Source organism: Pan paniscus, chromosome 2 (genome assembly GCF_029289425.2).
Source record: "Pan paniscus chromosome 2, NHGRI_mPanPan1-v2.0_pri, whole genome shotgun sequence".
Lineage (NCBI taxonomy): Eukaryota > Metazoa > Chordata > Mammalia > Primates > Hominidae > Pan > Pan paniscus.
The window spans coordinates 172991603-173014191 of NC_085926.1; the positions used below are offsets into that span (position 1 = coordinate 172991603).

Sequence of the window (22589 nt, forward strand, 5' to 3'; positions counted from 1 at the left end):
GGTACTACAGACAAAGCAGTGAATAAAATATGCAAGATACCTGCATTTATGGTATTTATGTTCCCATTGGCCACACCTAGACAATAGGAACATACTTGTTTATATAAACAAAATATAATGACACAAAATCACACATTGTAGTAGGAATGAAGGAAGGAAAGAAAGAAGAGAGGGAGGGAAAGAAAGAGGGAAGGAATATAGTTTACAAAGGTATCTAGGTGATTATTTGGGATGCAGTGGTCAGTTCAACTTCAAACGAACACTTACTGTGCTCTATGAGGGTGGATCAGCCCCTCTTTGCCTCTTCAGAGATTCTAGCATTACCCAGCAACTAACTGGCTGGCAGAGCCTGCCCCACCTCTTAACTTTGCAGAATGCCATAGAGCTGTTTCTTTACTAATTTATTTGGTTTTGGTCATCATATTTACAAACAATAACAAAATAAACAAACCCACTTGTAAAGAGTAGGTCAGCAGAAAGGGCAGGGGAGGAGCATATGGTGCTATGTTCTCCCCTGTTGCTGAATTTCTATTCATTTGTAACATTCCATGTGGAATTTTACTTTTCCAAACAAGCATCACTGCTCCATTCCTACCTCTCTCTTTAAAAATATTAAAAGTACAGTAATTTATTTAAAGTTCTACTTTTCTTCTCAAAATAGCCTCACTTCTAAGGATTGCCTCATCGCTTTCAGTTATTGTGTTTTGGGGCATTTTTCCCATAAATTTCACATTACATACAGAACTCTTATGGTACGAATAATAAGAGAAATGTATTTCTGATTCTTCAGTCCTATTCTAAAAGAAGCAAGTTAAGGATGATACGTTAATCCTGGATTCTTGATTTCTTCATTTCATTTTAATCAGTTGCAATCATTTAAATTAGTTGAACTTTGCTAATTATATACAATTATGATATGATGACCAGTGGTGTCTGTTAACTTTTAAAAAATACAGGCCATATTAGTGAGAAAAATTCATTTACAGACATGGAAATTAAACAAAGATGTTAACATCAATTTTCCTAACATCAATTTATACTGCAATTTCAGCCCTTCATATGTATAGGGACAGGGTTTTGGGAAGGCATTCTCTTGTAGCCTTTTCAGTTGCCCTTTTGACAGCTTATGGCCAAAGGGGTAAGAAGTTGGGCCAGAGGATTTGATAACACTCAGTGTGTTCTCAGAATTGACAGAGTGGTACTTCTGTGGTAATCATGAAAGCAGAAAAGATAATGATTGCTGATAGTAATTTTCATTTCAGGAATAAAATTATTTTTCTATTTGGGAATCAGAGCAAATTGAATAACAAAGAGTACTGATATTACTACAATAACCTATAAGCAGAAAGGTAAATTTGGGGATTGCGGAAAATGTCACTTAGAAAATAATTTGCTGATTGGTTCAAGAAAAAATATGTGAAAATAACACAGGATGACCAAAAACGTTTAGTAAATCTGGGTAACAATTTGGGGTCAAAGAAACAAGATGACTGACAAGAGAAAGAAAATGAATTAAAGTTGTTTTTGTTTTTTCTGCCTGATGGTTCCAGAGGGTTCCTGGAATAAGTGCACCTGGATTAGAAAGTGATCTAGGATCACAACATTACTCTAGTGTCTAGTTTAGAAAATTCTTAGAAGAAGGGAAGAAAAAAGGCTACCCTGTAAGCTAATGGGAGAAAGAGTCAACAACAGTGCAGTTGAGAAATGACTATTCAGCTATTCAAATCTGAGAGGTCACCTCCCATATCCTGTGTGGGGCTATGTCCAGGTGCGGGGAAGAAGATGATTCTTTGCTCTACGGAATATTTATCCAACCTAAGTCTGGGTCTGGAAAATGAAGTAATAATGTGGATTGGAATCCAAAAAGAGCTACAACACTTAGCAGAAAATCAAACACACTTCTAGATCTCCCTTGACCTTGGAAAGTTGCCTAGGACTTTCCAGAATCTGTACTTAAGCTGTACACTCAGTGTTTAATAGAGGTCACACAGAATGTTTTTGTGTATTAATATAACTCTGTCATAGGAGTATTTATGTTTAGTGTTTCTGAAATTCTCCAGAGTTCTGGGAAATAGGAATATGCACCTAGAACTATTGTTGAAATACCAACTCAGGAGCTACAGTGGTAACCTAGATATCAACTTACGATCTTTTTCAGATAGCTACTAACATAATTTTTAGGAAAATAAAAGAAATAAAATTTTAAAAATGGTTTTCATTTGCTCCTGAGTTAGTTGTACCCTAAAGCAACAGCTCAGACTTCAGCGGTGGTCTACACATGCCCTTAGCACAGCTCACTTCCTAGGACGTTTAGACTTAGGTTTCACTTGATCCAATGCTGCTGCCTTCTCTAGTCAGACAGTCAGGAAAGGGAAAATTAGAGTCATTCCACATATATTCATATTCCCTGTAGTGCCAGTACTATATTTTGGTACGGGCATTTCATTTTATTGTGAAGACTTGAAATCGGGGGAATTTATATCACAGCAACACAACCAATTTGGAAATAGACTTGAAATTGGTCTGCCTGGGATCAAATCCCAACTCCATTACATCCAGCTAATGTAGTGGATGATCTTGAACAACATTCTTAAATTTACAATGACACAGTTTCCTCATTTTTAATATACAGCTAATAATGGTCCCATCTTCAAATAAATGCATAAATACATAAATAAGATTTAGATGAGAACCTGACACATAGTAAACAATATTACCTGCTATTTATGATTACATTGTTTTTGTTAATAAAAGGTCTTCAGCCATTCTCCATTGGTGATTCCTCATTGACACCATCCTTAGTAGATGTGCTTCTCGGAGTGTTGCCCAGCCCATGTCTCTTCTTGGTGTCTCCCGCCTCCTCTCAACTTTACATTCTTTTCCCCAAATTCTTGTTAATATATTTTTCCTGTCTCTTCCAAATCATACTATTAGGGTCTCATGCTCCATATTCCAAGTATTTTCCCGAGTAAAGTTCTCTCTCTAAAAATTTTGATGACAACTAAGATAATACTTTTATATTTGTAAAGTAAATTTTTATTCCGCTTTATAAGTAAGTCCAAATACTTTAGGTCCCAACACATATTTAGGGGTAATTCAGCCGGCCTACTGAGTTATACTCCTCTGTCATGACATTAGCTAGATAGTTCCTACCTGGCATTAGGTAGATAAGAAGCAGAAGCCCATTCTTCTTGATTCATACTATAAAGACACATAAACATCCAGATGTTACATAGAGATGACAATTTCCAGTTACAGAATTATTAATAATTTAGTTGAATTAAAACATATTGAATGCCTACTCTGTACATGGCATTCTATTACATGTAAAATTTAGTAAATACAAAGATGGATAGATCCTTTAGGAACATACAGTCATATGAGAGTTACATAAATGTCTAAATAACTGTAATATAGGCATAATGACGTCAGTGCAAAGATTGTAGGAGAGAAGCATATAAATTCTGATAGGGTGGAGTATGTTACGCTTTCCAGAAAAGATGGGCACTGAAGGCTATGAATGCTTTAGATACATTAATATATAGATATGAGACATGACTTCCAGAAAGGTTGAACAAACACATGGAGGTAAGAAAGCACAGAAAAGTAAATTAGGGTTGTTGTGAGTGTGCCTTTTTTGACAAAAGATTAGTTTGTAAAATATCAGCTTTCAGAAGTAGATTAGGATAATTTCATGGAAAGTTTTGGAGAAAAGGTGATGGTTAGAATTTGGTTCTGGATACCATGAGAAATCAGCAAAAGATTCTGAGTAGGAAAATTATAAGATCAGACAGGGTAACTCTCTAAATGATAGATTAGAGAACAAAAACAAGAAGGATGTTGCAGAGCTGGTTACAGGTGTCCCTTTCATAGTAGCCACTTCATAAATATTCATCAAATGTATGGTCAGTGAGGTATGTGCTGGTAGAGCATCTGTGCAGAGGTGCAGACAGAAAGACAGATGCCAAAATTAGAGGCACAGTACACAAAACTGCTTTTAGATTTTAATCGAAATCTCCTGCCCAATTTTGATTCAAACTAAAATTCTTAGGTTTTAGAATAACAGCATCTGTGTCAGTTTTTCTTGCTAAGATTCTATCAATGTCTTTGAAAGGTCCCATATTTTACTGAGCTACCCAGCTAACAAGTTAGCTTGCCATAGTTTCTTGGATAGTTGTAGAAGACATGAGACCCCTGGGTCAAAGATGAGAGAGAGTTTATCACAGAAGAGCAAGCAGCGTAAGAATCATGTTCGCAATACTGTTTTGATCCCCATTTCCCACAAGTGATGAAAAGAGGCTAGTTGAACCCTGAACATGCAGTGGTTTTATAACAGGAGAGGAAACTTGTGCTTAAGGATCCCCAATTTTTTATGCTGGACAATAAGCATGCCTGCCTATTGCCCTTGAGGGAGATACTATATTCATCTTTTCAAAATCGTAAACAAACCCAAAGTTTTCTCTGGAGAAAACACTGTCTCTGTTTTTCAAGGCTGTTTGTTACATACACAATCTTGGAAAGATAGTCTTGAAGAAAGGTAGTTTGTGCCTCTGCTCACAGGATGTGCAAAAAAGTGAAAGAGTCTCACAAAGAATCAAGTGTTATTTTGTCTCAAGTTTGTCAGGTCTTAGTAATTTACTTAAATGTATTTAATATCGGCTTCATGCAAGTACCATTTGTTAGGAAGTAGGAGTGGAGGTATCAGAGGAATATAGTACAGTCTGGTTTCAAAGAGCTGAAAGCCTTAGTGAAGGATAGAGAGGAAAATATAACACCATAGTGGAAGCTGACAGTCATAATTGTACTAATGCAGGTATAGACAAAATGCCCTCTGGAGAAAGAGAATTCTCATTGGAGGACTATTAAATCACGTGGATGTGGCAGTATTGATTGTTGACACTTGGGTTTAGCATTACAGCAAAAATAACTCTAATAAATCAAACCCAACCTGAGAAAAAACCTGAGACCATCTGGCAGGGATAGAGAATACTAATAGATGGAATTAAGATTTCTGCTATAAGGTACCCACTTTAGCCTGTGGGGAATGTGTATTATTACGCTAAAGCAACCCTATTATATCTTTTATTGTCCTAAATATATAATTATTTTCTAAATGTATGCTAAACATATAAGTGTTTTACTTTTCTTAGAGTTACTTAGAGCACTGCAAAACTAGCTATTCCTTATGATACTCTGATGAGGCATTACTAATCACCAAGTGGCAATTAAAAATAGTGAGGCAGACTATTAAAACTAAATGGATATTCTAGGATATGCTCTAGAACCTAAACCTTTTAGCCATGGTTCAAATGTCACAGTAATACATTGGGACTTAGAAAATCTTAGAGTGAAAATTATGCCTGCAATATGAAGATTGAGACATTATTTATTACATAGTGCTTGTTTGTGGAATGGGAGGCTTAGACTCATTACAGTATAAAAGCAAGGAGAAAAGTTTCTAAGATGACGTATATTGGCTATAGTAATTCATTTTGGCCAAAGCAAATCACAAAAGAAAACTTTATAGTTTTGTTTTCTCTTTACGAATTACATTACTGGTTTAACTAATCTGGGTCCTTTCCTAGATATGTACAGTAAACTAAAATAAATATCTGAAACTGAAGCACTTATAAACTTGTTTTTAAATGAACGATAAAGATGTTAAAATGTCACAGACTAAATGATAAAATATGCCTATCAACCTACTTAACCTGTCATATTTTTTACATATTAGACTTATATTTTCAGAAATAAATACATATTTCTTCATAGTTCTTAAAATTACCTCTGACTCCTAGATATATAATTTTTGCTTCTGAGAGTAGAGCTTGCCTTGTCTGTCATAGGCCTAGCAAACAACTTATTTATTTATTGTGAGCATTGATTTGTTATGCTTGTGATTTTTTTTTTCAATCAAACTCCATTATTGATGTCACAAAGGTTAGTTACAGTTTCTTGACATGTTGGCATCAAAATCTCTCTGAGGCACATGACAATTAGCATATATATAAACTTTATTTTTTTAATAAAAGACACTAATAAAATACTTTCACAAGTCACGTGTAAAACTCTGAATATTTGCAAATAGCAGATAACATGTGTATCCTAATAATACTTTCTTAGCCAATTTACAAGTATAATGTTTGTGTAAAAGAGAATGCTATTAAGCAGCAAATGTAAATTTCTTCTATATTTTGATGGGTTAAGAAGCCACTTAGAAAGTATTTGCTAGGCATATGGGTTGTGAAACTCTCAAGGCCATTAGATGAGGAGGAAGTAATGAATGGTATTTCTGCTTGGATAGGATATTTCCTTATTTTGCTTCTCTCAAGTCAGATTTAAAAATTTCATCAGATGAGATCGAGCGCGTTCAGGGGAAAAAAGAGAATTTTAGACCAATATCCCTGATGAACATCGATGCAAAAATCCTCAATAAAATGCTGGCAAACCGAATCCAGCAGCACATCAAAAAGCTTATCCACCACAATCAAGTTGGCTTCATCCCTGGGATGCAAGGCTGGTTCAACATACGCAAATCAATAAATGTAATCCATCTTGTAAAATGAACCAAAGACAAAAACCACATGTTTATCTCACTAGATGCAGAAAAGGCCATCGACCAAATTCAACAGCCTTCATGCGAAAAACTCAATAAACTAGGTATTGATGGGACGTGTCTCAAATTAATAAGAGCTACTTATGACAAACCCACAGCCAATATCATACTGAATGGGCAAAAACTGGAAGCACTCCCTTTGAAAACTGGCACAAGACAGGGATGCCCTCTCTCACCACTCCTATTCAGCATAGTGTTGGAAGTTCTGGCCAGGGCAATGAGGCAAGAGAAAGAAATAAAGGATATTCAATTAGGAAAAGAGGAAGTCAAATTGTCCCTGTTTGCAGATGACATGATTATATATTTAGAAAACCCCATCATCTCAGCCCAAAATCTCCTTATGCTGATAAGCAAATTCAGCAAAGTCTCAGGATACAAAATCAATGTGCAAAAAACACAAGCATTCCTATACACCAGTAACAGACAAACAGAGAGCCAAATCATGAGTGAACTCCCATTCACAATTGCTTCAAAGAGAATAAAATACCTAGGAATCCAACTTACAAGGGATGTGAAGGACCTCTTCAAGGAGAACTACAAACCACTGCTCAACGAAATAAAAGAGGACACAAACAAATGGAAGAACATTCCATGCTCATGGATAGGAAGAATCAATATCGTGAAAATGGCCATACTGCCCAAGGTAATTTATGGATTCAATGCCATCCCCATCAAGCTACCAATGACTTTCTTTGCAGAATTGGAAAAACAACAACAACAACAACAACAACAACAACAAAAACTTTAAAGTTCATATGGAACCAAAAAAGAGCCTGCATTGCCAAGACAACCCTAAGCCAAAAGAACAAAGCTGGAGGCATCACACCACCTGACTTCAAACTATACTACAAGGCCACAATAACCAAAACAGCATGGTCCTGGTACCAAAACAGAGATATAGACCAATGGATCAGAATAGGGCCCTTGGAAATAACACCACACATCTACAACCATCTGATATTTGACAAACCTGACAAAAACAAGAAATGGGGAAAGGATTCCCTATTTAATAAATGGTGCTGGGAAAATTGGCTAGCCATATGTAGAAAGCTGAAACTGGATCCCTTCCTTACACCTTGTACAAAAATTAATTCAAGATTAACTAAAGACTTAAATATGAGACGTAAAACCATAAAAACCCTAGAATAAAACCTAGGCAACACCATTCAGGACATAGGCATGGGCAAGGACTTCATGTCTAAAAAACCAAAAGCTATGGAAAAAAAAGCCAAAATTGACAAATGGGATCTAATTAAACGAAAGAGCTTCTGCACAGCAAAAGAAACCACCATCAGAGTGAACAGGCAATCTACAGAATGGGAGAAAATTTTTAAAATCTACCCATCTGACAAAGGACTAGTATCCAGAATCTAGAAAGAACTTAAACAAATTTACCAGAAAAAATCAAACAACCTCATCAAAAAGTGGGCAAAGGATATGAACAGACACTTCTCAAAAGAAGACATTTATGCAGCCAACAGACACATGAAAAAATGCTCATCATCATTACTGGCCATCAGAGAAATGCAAATCAAAACCGCAATGAGATACCATCTCACACCAGTTAGAATGGAGATCATTACAAAGTCAGGAAACAACAGGTACTGGAGAGGATGTGGAGAAATAGGAACACTTTTACACTGTTGGTGGGACTGTAAACTAGTTCAACCATTGTGGAAGACAGTGTGGCAATTCCTCAAGGATCTAGAACTAGAAATACCCTTTGACCCAGCAATTCCATTACTGGATATATACTCAAAGGATTGTAAATCATGCTGCTATAAGACACATGCACATGTATGTTTATGGTGGCACTATTCACAATAGCAAAGACTTGGAACCAACCCATATGTCCGTCAATGGTAGACTGGATTAAGAAAATGTGGCACGTATACACCACGGAATACTATGCAGCCATAAAAAAGGATGAGTTCATGTCCTTTGTAGGGACATGGATGAAGCTAGAAACCATCATTCTGAGCAAACTATTTCAAGGACAGAAAATCAAACACCACATGTTGTCACTCACAGGTGGGAATTGAACAATGAGAACTCTTGGAAACAGGATGGGGAACATCACACACCGGGGCCTGTCGTAGGGTGGGGGGGGAGGGCAGTCATTAGGAGATATACCTAATGTAAATGACGAGTTAATGGGTGCAGCACACCAACATGGCACATGTATACATATGTAAAAAACCTGCACGTTGTGCACATGTACCCTAGAAGTTAAAGTATAATAATAATAAAACGAATTTCATCATTCTGAATAGCTCAAAATGTTCCTCTAAGTCTTGATAGTAGCAATAGATCACAGAACTAAATTGAGTTGCCTGATTGTTGTGTATCAATAATGAGTATGCTAGTGGGGCTTTGGATCATTAAAAAAATAATTAAATAAAGCATAAAAATAAATAAAATAAAACTGGCCTTTGGAAAAACTATAAATTATCACTTTGTAATCACGAAATGATGTGCTTTAATGAGAACAGCAGGCAGGAGGTGGTAAACAAACCATTAAATTGTGAAAAGACCAGTCAGCACATGGTATAGTGGTGCCACACACAAGAGAACAATAACTTATTCGGTTGTCTCTTTTATTCAATAGTCTATAATGTCTAAATCAAAGTTTCTAATGCATTTTTAAAAATGCAAGTTATAAAAATCTGCAATAGAGTTCTGAATCAGTAAGCACTGTCAGAATAGATTATAGTTCTGCACAATCTCTGCTGTAACAATATCATGATGAATGGAGAATGACACCAGCTGCCCATTTATCTCCTAAGCTTACTGCTTTGATGATATTGATTATTTCTGGGGCTTCTTAGACTCAAAATTATAGCTGTGGTACTCAGATATCTGTTTTGCAAAGTATGTTGTTAATATGGTCCATTTTTTTCCCCTTTGGCTAAGATATACTGGTCATCAGGTAGCAAAAAATTAAATTGTTACCTATTATAACATGTGAGGATTTTCACAATTAAAATATATTAACTTTGTTTCATTTACAGATAAATCCAAATTCTTAAATTGCATTTATATGTTTTTTTTTCCCAGTGGTCATTATTGACCATATGCTTACAGTGTGATAAATATTGAGGCGCAAGAAATTTTAAAATACCTAAATTAGATTTACACATTTCAAAAACCTCTGAAACTGTTAGGAAGCAGGGATGAGAAATAATAAATAATAATATTCAGTGAAATGATAAAGTTTGAATAAAGTGTCATATAACCAAACAGTATAAAAACATCTAACTAGAAACTAATAAAAAAGCTTTAATGAGCAGGGGTGAATTTACAGAAGGATAATAAAAATTTGAATTAGTTTTGAAGGATTATTCCAGCCAGAGGCAGGAACAAATAATATTCCAGGTATATGGTCTAAAGGTACAGAGTTATTTGTATTATTTGGAAATGGCCTTTAGTTCTACATGGCAGGACTATAGGATGTAGAGGCAAGGTTATTTGAGAAAGACAATGGAGGTGGGAAGAGAGGCAGAGACAGAGAGGGAGAGAGGGAGTGAGAAGAGGAGGTAAGGAAAGGAGAAGAGGAAGAGAAAGAAATATAATTATAAGTCGAAGTCAGATTATGAAAAGCCTTATATGACATCTAAAGATGTTTTTAGTTTGTTTAACTTGAAGGTTGAGGAGTCAGTTAGTAAGGTGTGTGTATATAGATATAGATATAGATATAGATATAGATATAGATATATAATGTAAAATAAGAATAGATATATACTTATATATCTATATATAAAACTATATATAGATATATACTTATATATATAAAAGTATATATACTTATGTATCTATATATAAAAGTATATAAGTTGTATATGACTTATATAGCTTATGTAAGTGTGTATGTGTGTGTGTGTATATATATATATATATATATATATATATAAAGAATTGGAAACAGCATGGAGGATGAATTATATGAGGAAAAAGTTAAACAAGGGTGAGGGGGGAAAGGCCGGTGTTGTAATGATTCTAATTATTGTTTGCACTGCTGTTGAAGTTTGAATCATGCAAAACCTATGGAAATGGAAGCAAGGGAGTGGATTTTGATGGTATTTAGATGTACCGTCAACAGTATTTGCTGCTTTAGCAGTGGATGAAGAAGTAAGAAGCCCACTTTTTCCTGATTGTACTTTCCAAAGACTGAGAAAAAGATGATTTTAAGATCAGATAATACTTGTGTTCCATCTTTTCCATGTAGCCATTTTACAACCATGCTCTGGGTTCTTCCTTTCAGAAAAGCCCAGTGCTATGGAGTATAATGTAATTAAAACCCCTGTTTAATGTGCTATGTTTTTCTGGCATTAAAAACATAGAAATCTATTAAAACAAATCCTCTAAAAGGTATGGATTTCTAAATAGTGTTTGTAGAGGCATCTGGTCTTCTGTATTTAGCAGTTTACTCCTTTGGGACCTGTTATTAAAGCCAAGAACTTAATCTCATAAAAAAGGACTGTGTGTTGTTCCACTAAACTGGTGTTCATGCAGTTCTAACTGAAATGACAAGAGTGAAGGCCATTAAAAATAATGCTTGAAATCTATCAGAGATAGTGAAATTGCATTGGCCCAACTATTAATGAATTTTAATAATTGCATGTTACAATGGTCTTGCAATAAAAAGTCTGTTATCTTCAATTCAGCTCACTTATGCTATGTCTAGATGATTGTAACACAACTGGTTGAAAAGTGTAGCTATTTTCAGCACCTGTGCTGTATTGTTTTATTATTGACCCTTTTTGTTCTTTGAAAACCCCAAACAAAACTTCAGTTGTCTAATTGGTTGATAAAACTGTTCAAACCAATTCTTGTTTTGTTGTTATATTGATATAATCTTAAAAAGTTAATTTTCAAATAGAACAAGACTAATTTGGGCTAATAAGAAATCAATCATTCAACAAATGATGTCTTGATTCACACGTCTTTCATAAAGCTATATATGGATTCATTGAAAGAATTATTGATAGAGTCATGGACACCTCTTTTTGTTTCTCTGATGAGTCCCCCTTTTTGCATCTACCTTTTAAGTGGTATCCTACATTCTTGTCAAATGTTATTAAAAATTAACGTCTTCTAGTTTAGGTTAATATTTTCTCTGATCCTGACTGAAGACAAGTAATAAGGTTGAATCTGTTTCTATAACAAGGAATAGAAATTTACTTTATGCTTGTTCGAGGGTCTGGCCAAATGGCCATACAGATCTATAAGTGTGTTGGTGATGGTTGGGTCATCACTGATTACATACTTGCCACCTGACTTGTCTTAGGTTTTTTGTCTCGGGCTTTAACAAACAATATATGCAACTGATTAAACATTCAAGCTTACTTTACCGTTGTCTTTGGCTACCTCTTGGCCTGCAAAGTGGAGAACTAGATGCTTCACAACCAGAGCATGGGGCAAACTAATGGATAGGGAGAAAAGCAGAAACTCATTTTGGCGCCCTCCTCTGGACAGGGAAGATGCAACACTTTCATTACTGGCTTTGGTTGCAGCTGTTCCTGCAGAACTTCCCTCCTGATTCAAGCTGCCTCAGGTAAGGGAGCTGAGGAACACCCCCTTTTATGAAGCTAACTGGAAATAATTGTTGCTCTTATGGGAAAAGTCCAGGAAGTTCCAACATCCAGTTAAAATTGAAACCTACATATTCATCTACATCACACTTTTGTTTACAGATTTGGGCCAACAGGCTTCCACTATTTTAGTTAGTACCCTGGGCATCCTCCCTATGCAGGTCCTCATTCCACAGAGCACAGAGCCAAGATACCCCCAGATTCAAGATGGGTTTCTCCATATGTTCCTCTGGCCACAGTTTGGTTGACTTTTTAATGTAAGTAAAATGCATTTTTTTTCCTTTTCTTTCTCAGAATAGAGGCCAGTATTTAGGGGAGATTTTATATAAAAGACAGGACAAGCTTCTACCACTTTTTACTGGTTTCATTCTTGTATCTGTGATCTCTGCATTTATTTTTCTTTCCCGTCCTGTCTTTACTGCCACAATGGCGACACATTGTAATAGTTGAAAGGAAATGATGAAAATAATTATGCTGTCCTGAATTGGTAGTTGATTAAAGTCAGCTCTATATTGTTAGGGGAGCTAGATGGTGAATAGGTGGAACATACCTTGTGAATCCCACTTTTACAAAGGATTTTCTTTTTCTGGTTATAAATAAGCCCCTGCCTATACTGATGTAAACTTTTGTTCATGATTGCCTCAGGAAGGAAATAGAGGGCCATTCTGCATACTGGTTGATTGCCACTGGGCCACTGCAATCAACAGTGATAAGGATATGTGTTGGGTTTATTTATGCACTGGAAAAGTTTTATTGTATGAATATCCAGTGCAATCCCCCAATTTCACGTGACTGTGAACCAACATTGGTTTTGGCCTTGAACTTGTTTTTCTTTTAAATGCTCCTGAAAGGTGCATTGAGATGTAAAATATTAAGTATATTCATGTTTATGAATAGGTGTAATGAGACATTAAATATTGAAAGCCAAACAAAGTTGACTAAGGGACTTCAAGAAGATAACTTATTTGCATATCATTAGGCAAGAAAGGGAGCTATGAGCAGCACTACCTGAGAATTGTTAGAATTTATCATCTGGTATTAAATTAGGTTATAAATTGGGGGTTTCCTGTTTAATGGGTCTTGCTTATATCTGGGGTTTGCTTGAAGCAGCTTTCTCTTTATTATCTCCTCCCATGCTCTCTCTCCCCTCTGGCCTCACTGCACTCACATTTGCATTTTCCAGTTAGAGGAAAAATTTATAAGAACATTGTCTCAATCTGTTTTGTACAGCCATAACAGAATGCCACAGGCTGAGTGATTTATAAACAATAGAAATTTATTTATCATGGTTCTCAAGGCTGAGAAGTCCAAGATCAAGGAGGTGGCATCTTGTAAGGACCTTCTTGCTTCATTATTTTATATCAGAAGGTGGACAGGCAAGAGAATGTCAGCAAGAGAAAGGCAAAAAGGGAGCCAAACTCATCTTTTTTATAATGAACCCATTCCTATGATAATGAACCCATTTTCATGATAATGACATTAATCCATTTATGAGGGCAAAGCCCTGTGGCCTAATCACTTCTTAAAATTCCTACCTATTAATACAGTTACAATGGCAATTAAAGTTCAACATGAGTTTTGGAGGGGACATTCAAGCCATAGCAGACATCTTTTAAAAGTTACCTTTAAAATTTTTAAAATAGGAAGGACAAAATCACTTGGAAAAGTCCTTAAACCAAGAGAAGACATTAGAATATGGAGATTTTTGTTGATTATAAAGTGCTCAGACTTTTGAACTAAGCAATGACTAATGCAGTTCAGGACATGTACGGATGGTGGTACTAATAGATAGTAGGGCAATGGTCCCAAGTCATGATTTCTGTCATGAAACCTTTTTAACTTCCGAGTACTTGGCATAGTGCCTATCCACACTAGTGCTTGGGTGCTATGCCGTAATAAAAATTTGGCATTGTTCTTGATATACTCATTGTCACGTATTAATTACAGAAAAATATCCAAATTCTTAATTATGGCTTCAGGTCATGACCTGGCTCCTCTATTTCGGACTTTCTCTTTCTATTGTGCCTCCAGCTGGGTTACCTGCAGTTGTCTAGATGCACCCTACTGTTTACTTTCCATGTGTTCTTAGCTTAAACTGCTGCCTCTGCCTTACATCCCCTCGTCTGTATCTCTAGTGAATACATATTAATCTTTCAGGAGTCGACTTACGTATTTCCTCCACTGTGAAACATTTTCAAAGCCCTTACCAATCTTCTATAAAACACAATTGACCATGTTAAATTTTGTGCTCTGACAGTATATTAGCATTAAGCACTTAAGCATTCTTGATTATCAGTTTTGTTTTCTTCAACCATATCATGTTTCTTAAGAACAAAGCTATATGTTATTCAATTTTTGTGTTTTTTCTTTTTGTCTAAAAATGTAATATTTGTACTTGCAAAGGGATAGTTTTTTTCCTCTTAAGGAAAGAGAAAAGAACATCAGGGTAGCCATCTAAGATACTTTCCAAATCAGATTGCAGACCTCTGTGTTGTTTTTGCCCGTCTCTTGTGTTTGTGTCTGTGTGTTTAAGTGGATTATCTAACTTGGTTCCACTTAATTTAAATGTTTGACTTCTTCTGTTTGTAGGGGTCTCTGCCACTTTTTGTGAGAATACTGAAGCTATGTGGACATGATCAAATTCTACAATCTAATATATAATTAGGCAAAGTAATAATAGCAGTTTTAAGTTTCAAGTAACAGAAAATTCAGTTAACATTGGCTTAGACAAATAAAACAAGATGTTTGGAGTTAGGTGGTCACTGTTGTTTCAGTTGATCATTGATGACGTCACAAACCCATGCACATTGTGACATTGCCAGTTTCAACATCTTGGTTTTCATCCTTACACTTTTTACCTCAGGGTCATTAGAAAGCCACTACAGATCTAGGCATCTAAGCAGGAATAAGAGAGGAAAGGCAACTCTAGCCACATTAATCACTTTTATCAGGAAGATAAATGCTTTTCCCGAATCTTTCAACAGGCTTTCATTTTACATTGGGCATATTTTTGTCATATAGCCTTCCCTAGCTGCAAGGGAGGCTTTTCAAACTTCTTTATGGAATTCAGCAAGAAAGTAAAGAGGTAAGAAAGAGTGATGTGTTACACAAGAATGTGTGCCACACGTTAGTAGGGGATTAAGAAAAGTGCTTAAATTATTATCATACATGATAGAATAAAAATGTATCATATGACACATTCTAACACAGCAATATGGGTGTTTCAAGAAAGAAATATCGCTATTTGGAGAGAGTATTGTGTCCCAAAGAAACTTTATGAGATAATGTCCTCTCATATGGAACTTAAAGGTTAATAGAATTTCAATAGGCAGAAATGGGAATAGACAATATATTAGAGTAGAGACATGAGCACTAAAGTTTTGTTTTTAGGGAAGATCAATCTAGTGAGCAGTTTTCAAACATGGGTGAAGTGAGTCAGAAAAATAACAGGGAGAAGTAGATCATAAGTAGATCGTATAGAGTAACACTTTCTAATGGAACACTCTATGGTGATGGAAGTGTTCTATATCTGCATTGTTCAGTATAGCAGCCACTAGCCACATGTGGCTACTGAGCACTTGAGAAATATGGCTGTTGGGAAGTAAAAAATGTATTTTAAATTTTACTTATTTTCAATTTAATTGAAATTAAATTGACGGTTTCATTTCAATTAAACTACCTGGTAGCTGGTGGTTAACATACTGGATAGTACAGGGTGAAACATTGTGGGCCATTGTAAGTTGAGTTTGGTTTTTTCTCTGAAACGGTTCCAGAAGCTACTGGAGAATGTTAAGCAAAGGAGTGACATGATCCAAATTAGGTTTTTACAAGATCACTCTACTACTTTGTTGAAAATAGCACTAAGTGGGAGAGAACAGGGAGCCCTATTGCACTAATCCAGATGGTAGATGATGGTGGCTTGTACCAGGATGGTATAAATAGGGGTGGTGCAAAGATATTGGATCCTTTATGTGTTTTGAAGGTCAAATGAACGGGATCCTTTGATTGATTACATATGGAATGTGAGATAAAATAATTGATATAAGAATACTTTTACATTTTTTGGCCTAAGTGGCTAAAAGAAGATACAGTTTATTAAATGAGATGACAAAGATTTAAGGAGGCACCTATTTTGTACAAGAACAGAAGCTGGTATCTGGAACCTAACAGGTTCGAGAAGCCTACTAGACATCCAAGAACATATGTTAAGTGCATAGTTCAGCAGAGTCTATTTTGGAGATAAAAGTTTTAGAATTGTCAGCATATTAGTGTCGTTTAAAGTTGTGAAACTAGTGGAGATTACCAAAGGCGTAAGTGTAAAGAGAAGAGAGTTGAGACATAAGGACTGACTTAGACTTGAGGCATTCCAACAGCTTAATGAGGCAGAACCAGCAAAGGAGACTTGAAATTGAAAGGCAATACTCCTGAATTTAGAGGAAATCCAAAACAGCCAAAATTTGGAATTCTAAGAGTATGTAGTGTTCAACTTTGTCAAAATGCCCTTGCTATACATAAAACAATGAGATCTGGCAATTGACTATTGGATTTAGCAAAGGGAGTGTATGTGTATGGGAGAAGGAGTAATTGGTGATTGCAACAAGAATAGTTTCTGGGGGGTAGGAAGGGCAAAAGCCTCATTGGAGTGGATTCAGGTGAGACCAGAAAAGAGGAATTGGAGATAGGAAGAACAGATAAAAGAGGAGATTGACTTAGGAAAAAAAGCATTAGATCTAATAAATTCTGATTGTGCAGAATATGGGCTTTAATTTGATAGAGGTATAAGGGAAAAGGTACATTTTAAAGCAGACATAATTTCTTTTATGGTTCTGGGATCAGCTGAGCTGTCTCACTCACTGCACACAGTATTGGCAATTTCACTGATTTAGAGCTATCTTGGTAACTTTATCAGCCTATCAAACTGGCATTTCAAAAGTAACCGAACAATTCCATTTTTAAAATTCAATCTTAGTTCCAAGATATGTTAAAGGAAAATATGTATATTTCAAATGAACACATGTAACTTATTTTCTGAGAAAAGGTGTAAGAATTATATATGATAATGGAGAGCTTTATTGTCACCAAAACAAAACAAAACGAAACAAAACAAAACTCAAAACTATTTTCCCACTGTTATGCTGAGCAATTCATCAAAGAGAATGTATTTAATACATAAATTAACGATTAATGAAGTTTCCTGAGGTTGACAGGTAAACACATAAATATTTGCAACAGAAATCTCAAAGATAGTCCAGATGTATCAAAACCAAAAGGGATTAAATACTTTTCCCAAGGCATTCAACTTGTTCAAGCTACCCTTTTTTTTTTTTTTTTTTTTTTTTTAAGAATGTTTACTAACATTCTAAAAATTGAATGTGATTTGTTGGTCTTATTAAAGTATCATGGTAAATGTTATGGGTATCTACTGTAGAATATGTTAATATTCAGTTAATATGGGTCTGAGGGGTAAAGAAAGAGGATACTTAGGCAAATCTGCTGAAATCGCCCTGAGGAACCAGGGCCATTGCTTTGAGCTTGGCCTCTCTTGAAGTAAATCTCAAGAAATGTTAGTCTGTTTGCCACTGCTCTGGGACACCGTTCACAGGAGTGCTCATGTAATAAACAGATCCCCAGACATCATGACATGTCATTCAGAAAAAGGTAAATACAATAAATATTTATCATTTCACTTCATTATCTCCCGCTACCCCTCAAAGTGAAGCATTTTAGTTTAGGTCATAGATTATATCCCAGCCTGTTGTACCTTGGATGATTAGAATTGCTTTGGGAATCTGTTCTTCTCCTATAAGGTATCCCTGTGGTAATTTCCAAAGATTCATGAAGTTTACATAGCAAGTCTATGAATAGCAGAAATATTTACTTTCAGGACTGACATGGGACACCTTTGGGCATCATAAACTATGTTTACCTGGTTCATAGGAGGGCTCCTGCAGAAATGCCAAGGGCAGACTTTTCCAACTATGATGTTGACCATGATATTAATAGAATCTGAAGAGGAAGAAATGTCCCCTGCTTTTCTTTCAGATAAACTATCATCTTAATTATACATTTTGTGACCCCTTATCTGGAAATATTACTATTAAGTACTCTTTACATTATTATATTTATGCTGACTATACTTAAATTTAATAATTTCAGTTAACACTATTTACTGTTCATACTGTTTTCAATATAAAATAAATATTATTAATAGCTGGGCATGGGGGTGAGTGCTTATATTCCCAACTACTCAGGGTACTGAGGCAAGAGCATGGCTTGAGCTCAGGAGTTTGAGACCAGCCTGGGCAACATAGCAAGACCCTGTTTCTACATAAATAGATGAATAAATATTATGAAAGACACATGATATAAAAATGATGGAAATAAAAACACAAAATATTAATAATAGATGTGATATAGTGTAGTTATAGTTCATTGATTTCAATTATGTATACTTTTATGAGTTTTCCTTTACTGCTCAGTATATTTGCATTTATAATTATACAAAACACATGAATAGAAATATATTTTGTATGAAGTGTACACATCTATGAATGTTATCATCTCTTGGCTAAGTAATATAGAAGGTTGTCAAGATTTCTCTCCTGGAAGAATTACAGTGTTATTGGAAGGCAAAATATAAATACAGGAGCATCTTGGATAATAGTTTAGAAAATTAATGCTATTAACTATATTTTATTTAAAGCATTTTTAATTGTGAAGAAAGTGCTTGTGATTAAAATTAATTTCAATCTTTATTTAGAAAGAAAAATGTAAGGTAAAGGTAAAGGTTTTTGAATTCTTACATATTTGAAGATCATGGTTGTCTAATTTTTCAACATTTGTAATAAATGATTTAATTTTCAATAATTAAGGATTAGCTACTTCAAAGAACAAAGGACTATTTGATTAGTATCATTTCTTCAATTTACCCTTTTTTTCTCTTTTGTGTTTTTAGTAGGCAATCCTATGGCCTGCTGAGATTTCATTTATTTGATTTTGTTCTGTATTCTCATCATTGCACAGAAGATTGGAAAAATGTCCTGCTGTATTGTTTCAGTTCATTTGAAAATTGTGCAGTAGGTATAAGGGAATACAAGGAGAAATGCATTTTCAATATCAAGATTTAGATATGAGTGAATTTAACAAAGGGAAGTGTTATAAAGCTCCAGTGCATTCTTTTCATTTCAGATTCTTTATGATTTATATAGATTCGTAGGATCAGAGGATGTTAGAACTAGAAGAGACTGTAAATGCCATCAAATCCAATATTTTTACTTTTATTTTTAAATTTATTAAATTTTATTTTTATTTAAAATATTTAACTCACAAAAAATGTATATATTCAAGATGTACCACATGATGATTTGAGCTATGTATAGATTGTGTACTAGTTACCAATTTTGTTTGTTTGTTTGTTTTTTAGATAGAGTCTCATTCTGTCACCCAGGCTGGAATGCAGTGGCAGGATGTTGTCTCATTGCAACCCCTGCCTCCCAGATTCAAGCGATTCTCCTGTCTCAGCCCCCGAAGTAGCTGGGACTAGAGGTGTGCACCCCTATGCCTGGCTAGTTTTTTTTTTTATATATAATTTTAGTAGAGACAGGGTTTTGTCATGTTGGCCAGACTGGTTGAATTACTGGCTTCAAGTGATCGTCCTGTCTCAGCTTCCCAAATTGCTGAGATTACAGGCATGAGCCACCACATCCTGCCACCAAAGTCAATGTAACACATCCGTTACTACCTATAGTTACCATTTTGTGTTTGTGTGTGTGGTGAGAACACTTAAAATCTGCTTTCTTATAAAATTTCGAGTAAACAGTACATTATTAACTATAGTCACTGTGGTGTACATTAGTCATCATGGTGTACAATAGATCCCTGGAGCTCATTAATCTTTTAACTAAAAACTTTGTAGTCTTTGACCAGCATCTCCCCATTCCCCACCCCTGTCCAGTCCTTGGCAATGACCATTCTATACTCTGCTTTTATGAATTTGACTTGGTAGAGTCTGCATAAAAGTGTAAACTGTCTGTGTTTGAGTTATTTCACTTAGCATAGTTTTTCAAATTAAGATATGTTATTACAAATGGCAGGATTTCCTTCTTTTTAAGGCTTAATAATATTTCATTGTATATCTATACACATGTATATGTATATATCTTACATTTCCTTTATCCATTCATCCGTTGACAGACATTTAGGTCGTTCCTATATCTTGGCTACTGTGAGTAATGCTGCACTGAATATGAAAGTACAGATATCACTTTGAGATACTAATTTTATTTTCTTTGAATGTATTCCCAGAATGAGAATTGTTAGATCATATAGTAGTCCTTTTTTAACTTTTTGAGGAACTTCTGTACTGTTTTCCATAATGATTCTATCAATTTACATTCCCAACAATAGTGTACTTTTCTCCACATCCTTGCCAACACTTGTCTCTTGTCTTAATGATAATAGCTATCCTATCAGCTGTGAGGTGACTTCTTATTGTAGGTAGGATTTGCATTTTCTTAGTGATTAGCGATGTTGTATACATTTTCATATACTTGTTGGCCATTTTTATGTCTTTTTTGGAGAAATGTCTATTAAGGTCTCTTCCCCATTTTTAAAATCACATTGTTTGTTGTCTCATATCGGGTTGTATAAGTCCTTTATAACTTTGGTATATTATAACTTCTTATAAATTTTGGATATTAACTTCTTATCAGATATCAGATATAAGGTTTACAAATACATTTTTTTCCCATTCTGTGGGTTGCCTTTTCATTTTGTTGATTGTTTCCTTGCTATGAAGAAACTTTTTTAGTTTTATGTAGTCCCACTTGTTTATTTTTGCTTTTGTTGCCTACGCTTTTGGTGTCGTATCCAAAAAGTCTTTATCAAGACCAATGCCACAGAACTTTTCCCTATGTTTTCTTCTAGGAGTTTATGATTTCAGGTCTTAACCTCGACGTTTTTAATCCACTTTGAGTTGACTTTGGTATGTGGTGTAAGACAAGGGTCCAATGTCAATTCTTTTGCCTATAGATATTCAGCATTCGCAATACCATATATTGAAGAAACTATCTTTTCTCTATTGCGTATTCTTGGCACCCTTATCAAATTAGTTGAACACCAGGAGGCCATTGGGAGGGTCAGATAGAATTAGGTATTTGTTTCTCTTTAAGCCATCTAATTTGACACATGTATGTGTCTATTTGTGGGTTCTATTCTGTTTCATTGGTATATATGTCTGTTTTTATTCTAGTGGCACACTATTTTGATTACTGTAGCTTTGTAATATAGTTTGAAATCAGGACATGTAAAACCTCCAGCACTGTTCTGTTTTATCAAGATTACTTTGGCTGTTCACTGTCTTTTATGGTTCCATACAAATTTAGGATTATTTTTTCTATTTCTGTGACAAATGCCATTGGAATTTTGATAGGGATTGCACTGAATCTGTCAATGACTTTGGGTAGTATGGACATTTCAACAATATTAATTCTTCTAATTCATGTACATGCTATATCTTTCCATTTATTTGTGTCTTTTAAATTTCTTTTATCAGTGTTTTACAGTTTTCCTTGAACAGCTATTTCATCTCTTTGGTTAAGTTTATTTCTAAGTATTTTATTCTAATTGATGCTACTGTCAGTGGAATTATTTTCTTAATTTTTTAATAGCTTGTGGTTAGTGTATAGAAATGCCAACTGATTTTGGCAACATTCAAAATCAACATTTGAATGTTTTTACTCTGAGATGATGTAACTGAACGTAAGAAAGATTAAAACATTTCCCCCAAATCAAGCAACTAGTTGGCATCATCTTTAAGCACATAATGAAAATTACTAATTCCCCAGATAATCATCTATCTGGCCTGTGACTAGTGGTTTTCTGGGTGTTTCTATAGTTATATACACAATTAAGTTTGGATCTACCTGTTCACACACACACATTTGCAGTGACTATGTCTTCCATGTGTGCATGGCTTGTCTACAGTCACGGTTTATTTGCTTCTTTTATTCTGGCTTGGTTTCTTCTCATTGTATCTTGTAATATGTGCTCAAGTGCCATGTGAGATATCAGTAAAGAAAATGAGTTCCCTTGAAGAATGATTTTAGACAAATTGCTTCAAGGTAACTTGTAGCCAAAGCTTAACCTGTATCTGCAACTTTTGTTTTCCAACTGCAGAGTTATTTGTGCACGTTTCTATTGTATCTCCTGAAAGTGTGATGATACTAGTTGACATAATCCATACACTTACTTCATCATGGGTGTCATCAGCTACTCAGCTTTTTTGGGGGGTTCTTTTTCATGAGTGTTTTGTAGCTTAAAAATGGAAAATAGCTGCAATGTATTGATCCTATGTACCTGGTATTTTGTGTGCATAATCTCTA

General features: G+C 35.0%; 1 protein-coding gene and 1 long non-coding RNA gene across 2 annotated transcripts in view; one reads left to right on the plus strand and one right to left on the minus strand.

Annotated features, from left to right (window-relative positions):
* Positions 1-5847, minus strand: part of LOC130541382 (uncharacterized) — a 35906-nt gene extending 30059 nt beyond the window's left edge. Inside the window, exons 1-2 of the long non-coding RNA XR_008955428.1 lie at positions 5786-5847; positions 3154-3201 (exon numbers count right to left, since the gene is read on the minus strand). This is a non-coding gene — a long non-coding RNA (uncharacterized LOC130541382). The remainder of the gene's footprint in view (positions 1-3153; positions 3202-5785) is intronic.
* The window catches only part of NAALADL2 (N-acetylated alpha-linked acidic dipeptidase like 2), a 1375347-nt gene that overhangs the window by 667854 nt on the left and 684904 nt on the right, over positions 1-22589 (plus strand). The gene's annotated exons all lie outside the window — the stretch shown is intronic.